The sequence below is a fragment of the Neopsephotus bourkii genome, unplaced genomic scaffold (genome assembly GCF_033783945.1).
Source record: "Neopsephotus bourkii isolate Nb327-2 ecotype Australia unplaced genomic scaffold, CSIRO-AGI_Nbou_v1 NB_1394, whole genome shotgun sequence".
NCBI lineage: Eukaryota > Metazoa > Chordata > Aves > Psittaciformes > Psittacidae > Neopsephotus > Neopsephotus bourkii.
Window position 1 is genome coordinate 4950676 of NW_026901872.1, and position 16653 is coordinate 4967328.

The 16653-nt window shown below is 40.5% G+C and overlaps 1 long non-coding RNA gene across 1 annotated transcript in view; it reads left to right on the plus strand.

Moving 5' to 3' along the window:
• Window positions 1–960, plus strand: part of LOC133220028 (uncharacterized) — a 901957-nt gene extending 900997 nt beyond the window's left edge. The window contains exon 3 of the long non-coding RNA XR_009727626.1: window positions 775–960. This is a non-coding gene — a long non-coding RNA (uncharacterized LOC133220028). The remainder of the gene's footprint in view (window positions 1–774) is intronic.
• Window positions 961–16653: the final 15693 nt, after the last annotated feature.

A 16653-nucleotide genomic window follows, 5' to 3' on the forward strand; every position in this document is an offset into this window, starting at 1 on the left:
GATATGCACAACCACTGTAGCCAGTATTTTTTTTTCTATATCAAAGTCTTTTTAAAAAAAAAAAAAAGCTTTTTTAAAATTACAATATTTAGGACTACACACCAGAGGCCACAGTTATAAAACAGAAATAGCCTTAATGCCTACCCCCAAAGTGTTCGTCTTAAATATTGTCTTTTATTTTGTCAGTTTTAAGAGGAGAAAAATAATAATAAAAAAAATAATCAAAGGGAAAGTTTAAACTATGTTTGACTAAATCTGCAGACATTTCTTGCCTCACTTGCAAGGAAGGACATATATCTACTGCCTTATAATAAGGATACTCTAGAAGCTGTTGGGGGTTTTCATGATTTAAGCCCAGCTGGCAATATGAAACACGCAGCCACTCACTCACTCCCCTCTCCACCCTTCGTCCTCCCAACCCCACAGGGATGGGGAGGAGAATAGAAACAATGTAGCTCCCATGGGTTGAGATAAGAAAAGTCCAGTAACTAAGGTATAACACAAACCACTACTGCTACCACCAATAATAATAATGATAAGGGAAATAACAAGGGAAGAGAATACAACCGCTCACCACCCACTGGCTGATACCCAACTCGACCGAGCAGCAACCTATCCCTTCTGGGTAACTGCCCCCAGTTTTACATCCTGGGCATGGCATGCTATGATATGGAATACCTCTTTGGCTACTTTGGGTCAGGTGTCCTGTCTCTGCTTCCTCCTGGATTCCCCTCCTCCCTGGCAGACCATGAGACTCAGAAAGTCCTTGGTCAGAGTAAACATGACTTAGTAACAACTAAAAACATTGGTGTTATCAGTGTTGTTCCTAGACTGAAAGTCAAAACCACAGTAGTGCACCAGCTACTAAGAAGGAGAAAAATGACTGCTGCTGCTGAACCCAGGACAGTACCCACCCCTTATTCCATACCATTCACATCATACTTAGATCCCACATTTTTCAATATAACATCACTCTTGTCTCGTTGTCTTGGTTTAAACCCAGCCAGACATCTTGTGCACTCACTCCCAGTGAGTGGTGCTGGGCTGGAAGCAGTCGAGGCCCGCGTTCCCCCCCCCCCAGGGACTCCCCCCCTTCCCCGCTCCCGGAGGGATGGGGAGGAGAATCGAAAGAATGCAACTCCCACGGGCTGAGATAAGAACAGGCCAGCAACCAATGTACAACACAAATCACCACCGCAACCACCACCAACAACAATGGTAAGAGATAATAACAATGGAAAAGAGTACAATACCACCCGCCGAACAACAAGTCTGACCCAACCAAGCCCCTGTCCTTCCACGTAACTCTCCCAGTTACCTCCTGGGCATGACGTGCTGTGGTATGGAATACCTCTTTGGTCAGTTTGGGTCAGGTGTCCTGTCTCTCCTTCCTCCCAGCTTCACCTCCACCCTGGCAGAGCAAGAGGCTCACAAAGTCCTTGGCCAAACCAAAACATCATTTTTATCAGCTCTGTTCCCAGGCCGAAAGTCAAAACACAGCACTGCACCAGCTACTAAGAAAGAGAAAACATGACTGCTACTGCTAAACCCAGGACATTATCCACCCCTTATTCCATACCATTCACGCCGTGCTCAGATCCACATTTTTAATATACCATCACTCTGATCTCAGTGCACTCCTATCTTAGTGCATGGACTAGTCTCTATAATGCTGCTGAGTCCATCTGGTCCATGATGTCAGGCTCCATCTCTTGTAACAGTCTTTCAGAACAGGAGAGGCTGTGTGCAGTATTGGATCATTGCCTGCTGATGCTGATCATTCCCTTACTGCAGAACTCATCTGGTTCTATCAAAGTTCATTCTCTGTTGGGATGATGGCTGGAGGGAAGTCAGGGCCAGTCGCTGGTGACCTGAAGATATCTGGTTGATGGGCTAGAAAAGTATTGCACAACAGCAACAGCATACAATTAAGTTCATTGGCTGTTTTCCCCTAAAATTAAATCCCCTTGAGGTATACATCAGACTTCCCCATCTTCCCGCATTACCCACCATGTATATCGAGGTCCCTCAACAAAAGCAATCCCATGAGTGGGTTTGCCTTTACTTGAAGCAGGAATAACCCAGACTGTCTTCCCCAGCAAATTCTTCATATGCACCACAGGAACTTTGTCCCCCTCTACAATATGTAAAAGTTCTGATTGGGTTGGGCCAGCCCTGTTGGCAGATCCTCTGGTGTTGACCAACCAGGTGCCCTTTGGTAAGTGTGTATCCCATTGTTTGAAAGTCCTACCACCCATTGCTGTCAGTGTAGTTTTTAACAGCCCATTGTACCTTTTGATTTTCCCAGAGGCTGGTGCATGGTAGGGGATGTGTTATACCCACTCAATGCCCTGCTCTTTGGTCCAAATGTCTATAAGGTTATTCAGGAAATGAGTCCCATTGCCTGACTCACTTCTCTCTGGGGTGCTGTGTTGCCACAAAATCTGTTTCTCAAGGCCAGGGATAGTGTTCTGGGCAGTGGCGCGGGGAACAGAGTATGTTTATAACCATCCGGTGGTTGCTTCCACCATGGTAAGCACATGGTGTTTGCCTTGGCGGGTTGGTGGCAGTGTGACATAGTCAATCTGCCAGGCCTCCCCATATTTACACTTTAGCCATCGTCCTGCATACCAAGAGGCTTTAACCGTTCGGCTTGTTTAATTGCAGCACATGTTTCACACTCATGAATAAAGCTGGGCAATAGTGTCCATTGTTAAGTCCACCCCTTGATCACGAGCTCATCTGTATGTTGCATCTCTGCCCTGATGGCCTGAAGTGTCATGGGCCTACTGGGCCAAAAATAATTCACCTTTATGTTGCCAATCTAAGTCCATCTGAGCCACTTCAATCTTAGCAGCTTTATCCACTTGTTGGTTGTTCGGGTGTTCCTCAGTGGCCCAACTCTTGGGTACATGAGCATCTACATGGCGTACCTTCACCACCAGGTTCTACACCCAGGCAGAGATATCTTGCCACAGTGCAGCAGCCCAGATGGGTTCCCCTCTCCATTGTCTGTTTCTCTGCTCCAATTCCTGCAACCACCCCCACAGGGCATTTGCCACCATCCATGAGTCGGTATAAAGTACTGGCCACTATTCTTATTCAGCAATGTCCAATGGCATGTGGATGGCTTTCATCTTGGCAAAATGACTCGATTCACCCTCTTCTGCAGCAGTTTCTTCAACTTGTTGTTGGTGGCTCCATGCAGCTACCTTCCATCTCCGATGCTTCCAAAGCACTGGAGGAGCCCACTGAACTAGATACTTGTCCATACTGTTCCATACACCCTACCACTCATGGCTGTCCATCCTCAGGGAAAATCTCTTGGTGGTTGTCCCATATTGTCGCCTAATCCTAGACAAGACTTGAGCTGGACCCTGCTTAGTTTCCACTATCGAACAAGATTGGGCTTTCTCAGGGTAGTCATGCCATAGGCAAAACATAGAGAGCATATGTAGCAACAACCTGGTTCCCAGCAAGAGGAGCAGGGTGCTTTCAAGGGCATTGAAAAGATATTCAGGATCTTTAAATCATCCAGAATCTGCTCCCACTCTAAATAGTTTGGTGGGGGAGCAGAGGGTGTTAGGGAATGTCTCCTTCATAGGCTGACTACCCGAAGAGGGAAAAAATGATGTGTAGCTGCTAAACACTTCCATTATATACCTCCCAAAGTATAGAGGTTATGACCACATTGGGAGCACAAGCCAGATCAGTTTCATGATCAATGAGTCTAATGTATTACAAGTCATTGCCATGAAGTACAGTGAAACAATAACCCTAGCCCAGGCCCCCCAGGAAATACTGGCTGTACTGAAACAGCAAATACCAGCTGTAAGTAAGGTACGACATGCTGAAACTCTGAGATCAAGACCAACAACTTTGAGAGGCAATAAATCAGCATTGTGATGAGTAACTATTAATCCAAAATGATGAATGCTTATCACAAATACAATTAGACACACTCTGGTCAGATCTGTCATGATCTCAACCCTTTGGGTGCCACAAAGAACTGTCTACACCACAGGTTCACTGAGACAGGATTTGGAGTTGTGGAGCCCAGTTAATGATGCTCAGCTTGGACATGCTGGGACCATGATGGTATGAGGGCCAAGATCCATGATTCTCACTCAAGATGGACACAGCTAATTGTCAAGGAGCATCAAGAGCAGGGATGCTTAGCAAAGAAATATGAACTGGCAGCCAGGGGTGGCAAAGGCAGAGGTAGAGGAAGTACCCGCAGCTGCAAGAGCGCCGTTCCATGTTAGCTGAATAAGGTGAACAGCCTGGGGTTTCATCGACAGTCTGCTGATCATCAAATGTGGGATGGCAAGTCAGGTCTGAGGTGAAGCCAGAAAGTCCTGTCTGCTTGTTGACGCACTCAGGCCACCTAAGAACTAATCAGAACAGTGTTAGCTCATTCTGTCTTTCTCTTTTTTGGCCTTGCTCTTTAAAGTAACATTGATTAAAGCAAAGTTCTCTTTTGCATCTACAGTGCTTGAATATTGCTTTATAGATTTTTATTTTTCCCTCCAAGAAAGAGATGTATTTTCTTGCTGAGTTGCAGAAATATAACAGCATGATGCACAAAATATCACAGCAAAGTACAAAATATGCATACTTGGAAGTTGTTGGTTTCTGTGAAATATTTTTACATGGCTCTGGGAGGTTGCATTGTCAAAATGTAGCAAGTTGCAATCACAGCTGCTTTTCCATGGAGTAATAACATAAATTAACATATTCTGAAGGGCTGCAAATCAGCAGACCAACCATTTAATTAATTGGAAATGATTCTACATTTGTCTTTAGTCTGCTGTTAAGATTGTTTAAAAACGTCTAGTTGTTGTGTCATTTAGTGTAAGCACTTTATTTTTTTCCACTGACCCATTATAAATTTCTGTGTTTTTCTAGACAGCTTGAAAAAAAATGGCTTTTAACTTTTCAGACTAAAGTAGATTCTCACAGGCTTACTGCTGTACTTTGCCTTTGCTTGTTCTGTTGTAGTAAAACCTGTCAAAGAAAAAGAAACAGCATGAAAGTTAAGGCTTCTTTTTATCTCTATTTATATCACCTACAATTCAGTGATACAGTCAATACTTCTCTTGTGCTAGGCTTCTACTACCAAAAATTATTACATGTAATAATTACATGTGTAAAGATTAATTGCTTAGGTGACTATCAAGGATTTTATTAATTTTCAACCTTGATTTAAACTACAGAACAGTTACACAACAGTCCAAATCCATAATGTCAAATTCTTATTTTCTGTAACTAGGTAGCCATACCAAATCAATGGTCTATGGTAACTGCTAAGGTGTACCATGACGTTATTTGGGAGTGCTGACTAGCTCAGGACAAAGAAAAGCCCAGGACCTTCCTTAAAATTTAATAGCTACGGGTGGCCAGGTTTGAGTATATAGGAAGCTAGTTACATTTCCTAGCAGCTGTTTAATTTACTAATAATGACATAAGTTTCAATCTGTATTTCAATGAGAAATAAAGGATGTTTTAGTAAATACATCTCAAATATGGCATATTCCACCAGAATCCACATTTTATGACTAATTTTTATCACCTACTTTGAAATTAATTCACTTCTGTCCTTGTTTAAAGGAAATCAGTTTATAAGAGTGTTTTATTGCAGATTGGACTTTGAATTTTTGAACTTCAGAAAGAGACCACCAGTGCAAAACAAAAAGTAATACTGCACAGGGAAGGAGTCTTTTTCAGGAAAGAGCTTTCTTTTGGAAAGAATACAGCAAAGCCTAAGTGGCACAAAGATTGAACACATTCAGGAAGGTCTTGATTCAGATGCCACATAGTATGATGCCTCTCAAAAGGAAGTGAGCAGCAATGTGACAGTGGTGGTTTAGAGAGTGGGAGCTCCCTGCAGAGCAGCCTTAGGGAGCTAAAGCCTGTCACAGTTATCTATGAGCTCCTGGGAGCTGCAGCTTAAGCTAGGTCTGAACATATTATGAGTTGAGACCTGAAGTCCCAGGGCCAGTTCTTGGTCCAGACTCCTTGCTGTGATTTCAGGTCAAGTGAAGTCTACATGAAGCTGTATATTACTAAGCCTATCCTTACTCTAAATTTTCTCATATAGAGGTTTTAGCACAATAGTTCCTTTACTCACACACCAGTAGTCTTGGCTATTCATACTAAAAAAATGTAGCTGCTGGGTTTCCCTACAACACTTATGTCTACACAGTTATTGAGCACTAGACAGCTTTATTAAGTGACAACAGGGAAGAACAAATCATTGATGTAGATGTGTATTAATTTGAAATCTATTCTAATGGAATGGTGAGCCCACCTTATTGATACTCTGCTTTTCATTCAAGGCAACTCAGTGACCAAAAGAATATTTCTAAATGGCAGAAACTTAAAAAGTTATTTCTGCATTGCATTATGCTTGAGTACACAACTTTTTGTGGTTTTTTGAGATACGCTTATAAGTACATTTTTTTCCTATTGTCCTAATAACATTGTACTTCAATCACATGGTATGTATTCCCATGGTGAATCAAATGAGCAGTCAACAGAGAGTTTGTGGGTCAGGGTTAAAAGAAGAACAGCAACGGGAAGCATTCCTGTGGGGATCTGATCAAGAAGAATATGTGCATGAAGCACTCTACAGACAGATAGGAAAAGCCTCAAGCTCACAGGCCCTTGTTCTCATGGGGGACTTCAACCACCCTGATACCTGTTGGAGCGACAGTATGGTCTGGCACAAGCAATCCAGGAGATTCATCAATTGTGTGGAAGACAACTTACTTCTGCAAGTAATAGAGGAACCAACAAGGAGAGATGCCATGCTTGACCTCGTGCTCACCAACAGGGAAGGGCTCGTTGGAAATGTGATGCTCCAGGGCAGCCTTGGTTGCAGCTATCATGAGGTGGTCGAATTCAAGATCATCAGGACAGTGAGAAGAACGTGTAGCAAGCTCACTGCCCTAGACTTCAAAAGAGCAGACTTTGGCCTTTTCAGGAACCTGCTTAGTAAGGTTCCATGGGATATAGCCCTAGAAGGCAGCAGGGCTCAAGACTCTTTGTTGGCCTTCAAGGATCACCTGCTACAAGCTCAGGAGTGTTGCATCCCAACTAGAAGGAAGTACAGCAGGAGGGCCAGGAGACCTCCTTGGATGGGTAAGGAGCTGCTGAGGAAAATTCAAATGAAAAAATAGGTTTATAAAAGGCGGAAGCAAGGTCAGGCAGCCTGGGAAGAATACCGGGATGTTGTTCAGGAAGCTAGGGACCAGGTTAGGAAAGCTAAGGCACAGTCAGAATGAAACTTGGCTAGGGATGTTAAGGATAACAGGAAGGGATTTTATAGGTACGTAGCAAATAAAAGAGAGACTAGGGACAAGATAGGCCCCTCTGGAAGCTATCAGGAGAACTGACTGCCCTTGTTTTGAAGAAGGCTGAGTTTCTGAATGATTTCTTTGCCTCTGTCTTCACTGGCCAATGCTCTGACCACACCACTGAAGTCTTGGAAGGCAGATGTAGGGACTGTGGGAATGATGACCCTAGGCTCACTGTAGGAGAAGATTTGGTTCAAGAACATCTTAAAAACCTGAATGTACACAAGTCCATGGGACCTGATGAAATCCATCCATGGGTCCTGAAGGAGATGGTGAATGAAGCTGCTAAGCCACTGCCCATCATATTTGAAAAATCATGGCAGTCAGGTGAAGTTCCCAATGACTGGAAAAAGGGAAATATAACCCCCATTTTCAAGAAGGGGAAAATGGATGACGCGTGGAATTACAGACCAGTCAGTCTCACTTGAAATATATAAAATGAAAATCCTTATAAGATTAAATAGGGTCTGTGTGAAAAACTTACAAAATGAAAACCATATGAGTGTATAAAATGTGGATCTGAAAGTTTTTGGATTGGAAAACAGATATAGAGATGGTATTTTGAAGTTTTAAAAGGAATTAAGTATATATATTTGTATTTATAATTGTTGTACAGAAAGATGTAGAGAAATATGATGGTAACTAGATATACCCCTGTTGATATAGGAATTAATGTACATACTTTGCATTAGTTCTCCATTGTTGTATTATTTCTCCTTTCAGCATCAACAAACACAGCAGTAACCCATACAAAATACAGTAGATCTAAAGCTTCAAATGCCTTAGATATGTGGTCTTAACTTCCTTGCTTTTATTATTAATTTAATTTCAAATGGGCAGATTAGGAGAAAGTAAGGTCTAAGCAGATGGCTGTCAGAAATGTGCTTACCATAATGCAATTGTGAGTTAGTGAATGAGCATTTGGAACTTGGAACCATATAAAATATTCCCCCATTAACATGCCAAAAGAAATCAGAGTTGGAGAATATTTTACAATTGTAATTGACTCTTTACTGTTTATATTTTAGAAATATCAAGTGCAGAAAAAAACATGCTCAAAGAACTATGCAGAAACCTGTAACTATAATAGACAAAGATGAAATAGACACAGAAGCTTCAGATCGTACGTGAACTTTCCAATTAACTTCCTAAACAACCTGGAACAATTGATTCTGCTGAATCAAAAGCAGTAAGATTAATTAGATTAAAAATAACAGAAGAATATTAAACCAAACACCCAGCAAATTGAAGTTTGATTTTTAAATGCTTTCTGCTAACACACTGCCATCTTTTCTTGTGACATTTCCAGTGTTATTGAGTGATTCAATTATCAAAGAAACAAATCTGAATGTGTGGATAATTAGCATGTTTTAAACTCAGCTGAAGTAGTCATGTACACTTGTAGGACTTAAAGGAGAAGAAACAAAACCAGAAATAAAATAATAAGAAACTATTATTTTAAAAGGATGGAGTCCAAATCTGGTTAAATAAGACTGATGAGTATATTCTAAACCCCTCATAGTAGGACCCCAATAGCACAGAAAATGCCTGCTTCTATTCTTATTTCTTAAAAAGTACAAAGGGTAATTAAGTAAATGATGAACATATAACAGATAGATATTTGTGCATGTCATACATTAGACACAAATAAGTAGTTGACTTGTACTTAGAAATCCCTGCTCTAAATTGTTCTTGTGTAGTGGACCTAGTTACAAGTATTGCCCACATGTAGAATAATTTCTCTATCCATTATAACATTTATTTCCCAAACGATCTTGCCAAGCCTTCTGCAGAGATTTTTTTCTCTCTTCATCCTACTCTTTACTCTTCTTAAAGAAGATTTTATTTTTTTTTAGTGCCATAAACAGACCCTTTATGTTTTTGAGTACCATGTAAGATGGCTTAGAGCTGTTTCTAGTTCTATTGTCCAAGAAGGAAAAGGAAATCAGGAAAGAGGGACTGAGAGACCAGGGCTTTCTGCTTTGTTTTCCACAGTGGTGAAAGTGAGATGGGGAAGGAGAAATGGAGAATAAGCACAAACACAAGATCCTTTACTCCTCCCTCAGCAGAAAGAGCAATGGCCTGTGTAAATAGAAGATAGAGAAGAAAGAGGGTTCAGTCTAAGTAGTCTCAATCTTTTCAACCAAAGGTGAAATAGCTAGCTGCTTACAATGGGCTACTTTGGTCCTGGTTTGAGTCAGACATACTTCTCATGTATCACAACTCCCTTCTCAATATTCCTTCCCTCCTCTTCCCCCTTATTCCCATTTATTTCCAGAGCAAGCAAGTCAATGTTATCTACTTATTTGTAAAAGTAGGCACTACATAGAAAACAATTGCCACAGAAGACTCAGGTAGAATATTTGCCAAGTATTCTTGTTACCCCGTGGTTATTTCCTCTGGTGACAGGTTCCTTGAATGACATTTCAGTTGGTACTTTAGGATACCATCACTGCCTTTTCACCCTAAATTTTGATCAGTAGCATGGGCACAAGGAAGGTTCTGGGTTTTGGTTTTGTTGCCCTCTCTATGAAGAAGTATGTATTCAAGGGCTTCTTGTGCTTGAAAGGCTTGAAAAAAAAGGAAGGACTGCTGCTGATTTCAGACACAGAAAAACTGGCTGTAAAGAATAAGATTTTAAAGGAAGAGAAAGGAAAACCCTATACATGGCAGAGTTATTAAACCTAGAATTAGGTCTCCTGAAGGGAGGAGCAGTGCTGGTGGTGGGCTGTGTAGCAGTTTAAGACAAATGTGTTGATTCAGCCTGGTAGAACTGTAAGAAAATTTTCTGAGCAGTCCTGCTGTCAACATAATAGTGTTTTGCATTTAATGAGTCATATTCACATATTATCAGACCTTGCATACTATCACTCTCCTGGAGGTAAGTACAAAGAACTCCTCCCTTTGAAATTAAACTGGAAATATGTATGTTGTTGCCATTAATTATCTATTGGTTCAGCTTGATTTTTTTTATCCTCCTAGTGTTGTCAGCTATGAAATTTATGAATGCCATTTCTATATTTTCATACTTAAAACCACATCTGAGCATAATCCTGTTGTCCTACATGCTTTGCTGTGAAAACAAATGATGCCTTACTCATAGATTTTTGTAGACTAAAGGACAGATTTCATCAATAAATGAGACTAGTAATAAGTAAAATCAAAACCAATAGTGATGAAAAAATTTGGAACAGAAAACAATAAAGATCGTGGATGTGTTAATTTCTTCTCCCGCTGTGTGGAATTTATTTCTGTTGATGGTTACCTAGGAAATGGCTGTAGGATGGAATTTGTTTAACTGTATTGTCAGATTGATTGTCAGTTTTGAGCATGGTTGTAAGTAGTGGATGTACTCTGGATGTTAGAAAAAAGTGAAGATAATTTATTTTTCTCGTTATCAATATCAAGGAAGCTGTAGTAGAATGAACCTTTAGTTATTTTATTTCCTAAATCTTTCTTGGCAATAATTTATGTACTCATGGGTTAATTTATCCTGAGTGAATATTAAAATATTTTCTATTGCTAAAATAATACCCCAGTATGAAAGAATACCTTGTGGCTCATGTGAGACTGTTAAACATCTGCACCCTGTAATTTCTTCCTCTTGCAAATACTTGCCTGAAAGCTTTATGTATGTGCTCACAGTTAGATGTTCTATGTCAGTGTTTGCAGTCCATTCTGCCTATTAATTACCTCCTAAGTTACCTGTCCCAGATTCTTCCACTCATAGTCTTTTATAAAATCTAATTTTTTAACATATTACCCTCTAGAGTCTTTATTGTGTAGTCTATAAGTCTCAAGGATTAGAATCTTCATTACTTTTTCTAAAAATATCTTTTCAGGCTTGTTGGCCATTTATATGAATTCCCATAACAATTTTTAAACATCTTTTGAATATTAAAGGTCAGATTCTCACTAGTTTTGCACTGTTTGGTAATCATTTATACCTGTGTAACCTGAGTATAAGCTACCAACATAAACTGGAATAATTTTATAACCACTTAACATTGGATAATTGGCAGTAAATAGTGCAAGGTAGTGGAAATTTAGGTGATAGACATGCAATTATGTTTAAAAAAATCAATAAAAAAACCCTTTCAAATTACAACCATGACATAAATAAAACAACAAAAAAAATCAATAAGCTTTAAACTACCCTTCATTGTCTTTTAAAGTGCTAAGCAAAAAGAGAAACCTACATCATCCCTTCAGTGCCAAAACACCTGAGCTGCATTACGCAACAGAAATGATAGTGATTTTCGGAACCAAAGATACAATATTGCCAGCTCCTTTTAGCTCTTGTCAAAATAGAGGTTGGCTAGATTGAAGGTCCCACTAGATTTCAAGCATTGCTGCTTACTAAAAAGAAAGGAGATTTTGTGGTTGCTTTGGACCTACACGCCTAAGAAAAATAACCACAAAATAGTGATTTACACCCTAAAATTAAAACAGATCACTGCAAAAAAAAAAAAAAAAAAAGAAAAAAAAAAGAAGAAAGTTTTTCTTGGGGCAGAAGGCTGGGGTTTTTTGATTGGTTGGTTGGTTGGTTGGTTTGTGTCGCCATGTTTGGATTGGGTTTTTTTTCCTATTCTTGTGTGACAAAAAAGCAACTGCTTTTATTAGTTTTCCAATGTTCCCCTTTAGCATGTACAATAACCAGGCAAATGTTTTCAGTAAGAACGTTATAGAAACATGAAAAACTGAAATTATGAGAGTGAAAATAAAAATAATTATTACATAAAAAAATACACCAGTGGTAGGCAGTCTGCTCCACAAATTACTGTTGTTTGTTCAGTGAGAAATGCTGAATTTGAAATATTCTGATTTGAAATACTGTTGAAAATGCCAGAGCATATCTTGTATGTACAATGGAGCATTCCAGAACCTCAAGCATCTCACTCAGAATTTAGCTCCAGCTTGATGCATAGTTTACTACCTAGAGACTGTGGAGAATTTCGGCATTTGTTTACTGCAGTTTGGACAAAGCATCTCTAATTTCCATCAGTAAGCAAGAGTCTGTCTGTAAGTGAACTTTCAAATTAATGAAATGGCAGGAAATAGACAAATAAAAGACTATGATCAGAATGAAACTGCTATCTCTTATGATATGGAGGATGATAAGTTTAGTGAAAAATTTACATTCCACAAATGAGATGTTTGTGATTAGCACTTACAGGGCACCATACATGTGAGCAATTTTTGCAGGAAGTAAAGAGAAAGATAGGTATGGCAAACAGCCAGCAATCTGAAAAGATAGAACATCATGGAGGCAAGATTACTATAATACCCGCTATGAAGAGACCCAAAGAGAGGAAGCATTAAGACTATGAAGGGAATAGCAGGACTAGAAGGCAGTTAGCAGGGAGCTGGCATAACAGGAGGAAGAATTTGTCCCTACCATGGAGTTCCACATTAGGAAGAATCACATAAGGATGTTGGCTGTGATAAGTGGGACTTCTGTGGTACTCAGGTGCAATGTCTGTGGGGCTTTATGAATGTGAAGAATGTGGACACTGAGAAGAGAAACAGAATGAAAAAATAGTATGCAAGACTAAACAGAGACATGAAGAACCCTGAAATTGTACAGTTGTTACTGTAGTGACAGGACAAGAGGTAACTGGTTAAAACTTAAAACAGGGGAAGTTTAGATTGGATATAAAGAGGAAATTCTTTCCTGTTAGGGTGGTGAGGCACTGGAATACGTTGTCCAGGGAGGTTGTGAATGCTCCATCCCTGGCAGTGTTCAAGGCCAGGCTGGACGAGGCCTTGGGTTATATGGTTTAATGGGAGGTGTCCTTGCCCATGACAGGCAGTTGGAACTAGATGACCTTGAGGTCCTTTCTAACACTAACTATTCTATGATTCTATGATTCTATAAAAGAAAAACAAACCCAAAACAAAAATCAGAAACAAAAATCAGTGACATGCAAGATTTTGGTAGCTAAAGCTATTAAGACAGAGGTGTGTTAGAAGAAACACACATGAAAAAACAAAGAAAGAAATTATGAAAAAGGTCAAGCCATGCTCCTACTGATGTTCTGACACCATCTGTGTCCTGGTGTTCATTGACAAAATTACCCTTTGTATTCCATAAGCAGGTGAATGAATCTATATAAGATGGCAATTTTAATATGGGAATACAAGACATATGCAAATATATGACAAGATACAATAGTGGAATTCAAAACAATTTTTTTTTTTTTTTTTTGCAGAATAAAATAAAGTCTTTACCCAAAACTACTCTGAGAAAACTAGGGCTGTTCAGACTGGAGAAGAGAAGGCTACATGGAGATCTCATAGCAGCATTCCCAAATCTGAAGGGGACCTACAGGGATGCTGGAGAGTGACACTTCATTAGGGGCTGTAGTGATAGGAAAATGGGCAATGTTTTCAAACCTAAACAGGGGAAGTTTAGATTACATATAAGGAAGAGGTTCTTTACTGTGAGCATGGTGAGGCACCGGAACAAGCTGCCCAAAGAAGAGGTAGATGCTCCATCCCTGGCAGTGCTCAAGGCCAGGTTGGACAGAGCCTTGGGGACATGGTGAGGCAGCCCTGTTCATGGCAGGAGGGTTGGAACTAGGTTATCTTAAGGTCCTTTCTAACTCAAACCATTTTATGATTCTATGAAATGCTTAAAGTGATTTACCCATCTCTGACAGAAAACCCAGGCTCCTCCTCAGGAAAAGAAAAAAATAAAACAACAACAAAAAACAATCAACCTAGCAAAAAGCAGCCCAGAAATAAAGTCAGAATATAAAATTAAATGAGACAGCAAAAAAATGTAGGATGCTGAAGACTGCCTAAAGCAGCAGGGTGCCCAGAGCCAGGTTTGACCACATAGTTTCAAAATCATTGCAATCTGATATTTACAAACAATTCAATCGCAGTACCTTTGCAGCACTTGTTACTTCCAATTTCTGTGACAGCAGGCTGATCCTTTGCTAGTTTATCAGAAGCTACATTTTTTTCAATAGGGTTGTTAGAAAGTATATTTTAAGAACCTCAGTTTTAATTCAGTGCACACAATTTTTGACTGCAAAATGTACACATTTTCAGATGTTTCAGAATCCTTAGGACTATAGATCTCAGAATTCCTCTAATCCCAGTGACAGAATTTATTCCCAAAAGATCTGATTACAGAAAGTGAAAATGGGGACTTATGCTACCCTTTTTTTCCATACAATAAAAAAAAAAAAAAAAGTGAACATTTCGTTGGCAGAAAAAACACTTGAAATATGCATCTCAAGGGTTATTTGTATTTGTCTAATGACAGAGCTACACTGTAGAAGTCTACATCTGAGCCACTCTCTCATCTCAGTACAGAGAAATAGGCTCTTCAAGGACACAATTCACGTCAACATAAAGCAGCTGGTTAAAGCAGATCGGTGGTATTACAACTATTTTATATAATTACTTTTTTATTTTCACAGGGCCTAAGGTGAAGAGTTCAGGTGTTTGAAGTAAATCCCACTCAGCCTGTCTCATATAGGACATTCCTACCAGATGCCTGGTAATATAGTAGGGAACAAATGGCTCTTTCCTCCTCAAAGGACAAATACTAATAAGCCTCCTTTTTCACATGTAGCCTCTTGACAGAAGATATTTGCAAGACACAGCTCCTCACTCTAAACCAGAGCATCTTTTTCCCATCAGGAAAAATTATGAGATCAGGTAAAATGAAAACAGATGCCACAACTGTCAGCTTTCTCTAGATTCTTCCTTTCCACCTGACCCATCTATCACTTCTATTGATTAATTATTTTATCAGCTTCAATGGTAACATCAAATCCACATTTTGTGTACTTGCCATGTGCTGTATCTAGGTTATTCTCAGTAGACATGTCCATATAATCCAGAAATCAGGCACCATTTTGTAATCTGACTGATCCTCAAGATAGAATGGTGCGTGCTTGTCTGTGATCAAAGCTGCAACATCAGCTGGGGGGTCCGCACCATCTACTGCAGTGGTGGCCAATGACTCCACCCAGATGGAGCTGCTGAAGGGAAGAGGCTACAGAATAGACTTGAGACTGCAGGAAGTGCCCAGACCATTCTCCTGGGGCAGGGCTAGTTGATTCTGGAGAATCGACAAATGGCTACAGGATTTGTGCCACAGGCAGAAGTTTGGCTACCTAGACCTGAGGACTCACTTTGAAGAACCTGCTCTGATGGGGGTTGATGGTGTTCCATCTCTCAGAGAAGAAGAAGAGCATCTTTGGTCATCAGCTTGCCAAACTGGTGAAGAGGGCTTTAAGCTAAAGTTGCCAGGAGAGAGGATCCTCTCTCCATTCCAATCCTACCAGTCTGATGCCAGTCTGATGGCAGTGCCAGAAATAGATGACCAGAGCCTGGAGAGGGATCACAATCAGCAGGAGAGCACCTGAATAGTAGCACAGAGGAATTTCCACCACTTCAACCAGTAAGCGGCATCATTGTTGGCCCAACTTAAGTACCTATATGCTCATTCAGGTGGCATAGGAAATAAACAAGCAGAGTTAGAGATGTGCAGAAGCCTCCAGGGTTTGGTCTTACTGGCAGTATGAAGACATGGTGGAATGTCTCCTATGACTGGAGCTCTTCAGGACCAACAGGAAGGGAAGTTAAGGAGGGTGTCACTCTCTGTGTCAATGACCAGATGGATTGCACAGAGCCCCACCTGGAAATGGAAGAGAAGCTAAATAAGAGCTTATGGGTCAGGATTAAAGAAAGGGAGGGCAGGGACATGTAACGTTATAGTGGAGGTCTGCTACAGGCCACCCAACGAGGAAGACCAAGCAGATGAGGTACACCTAAAGGGGGTTATCATGGTTTAAGTCCAGTCAGTAACTCAGAATCACGCAGTAGCTAGCTCACTCCCCTCCTCCTTCCTCCCCACAGCTGCTGGAGGGATGAGGAAGAGAACTGAAAGAATATAACTCCCATGGGTTGAGATAAGAACAGTCCAGTAACTAAAGTATAACACAAACCACTGCTGCTACCACCAATAATGATAAAGGAAATAATACGGGAAGAGAATACAACCGTTCACCACCCGTCAACTGGTACCCAGACCGACCCGAGCAGTGATCTAACCCTTCTGGGTAACTGCTCCCAGTTTTACATCCCGGGCATGACGTGCTGTGGTATCAAATACCTCTTTGGTTAGTTTGGGTCAGGTGTCCTGTCTCTGCTTCTTCCCGGCTTCCCCTTCTCCCTCGCAGAGCATGAGACTCTCAAAGTCCTTGGTCAGAGTAAACATTACTGAGCAACAACTAAAACCATTGGTGTTATCAGTGCTGTTCCCAGGCCAAAA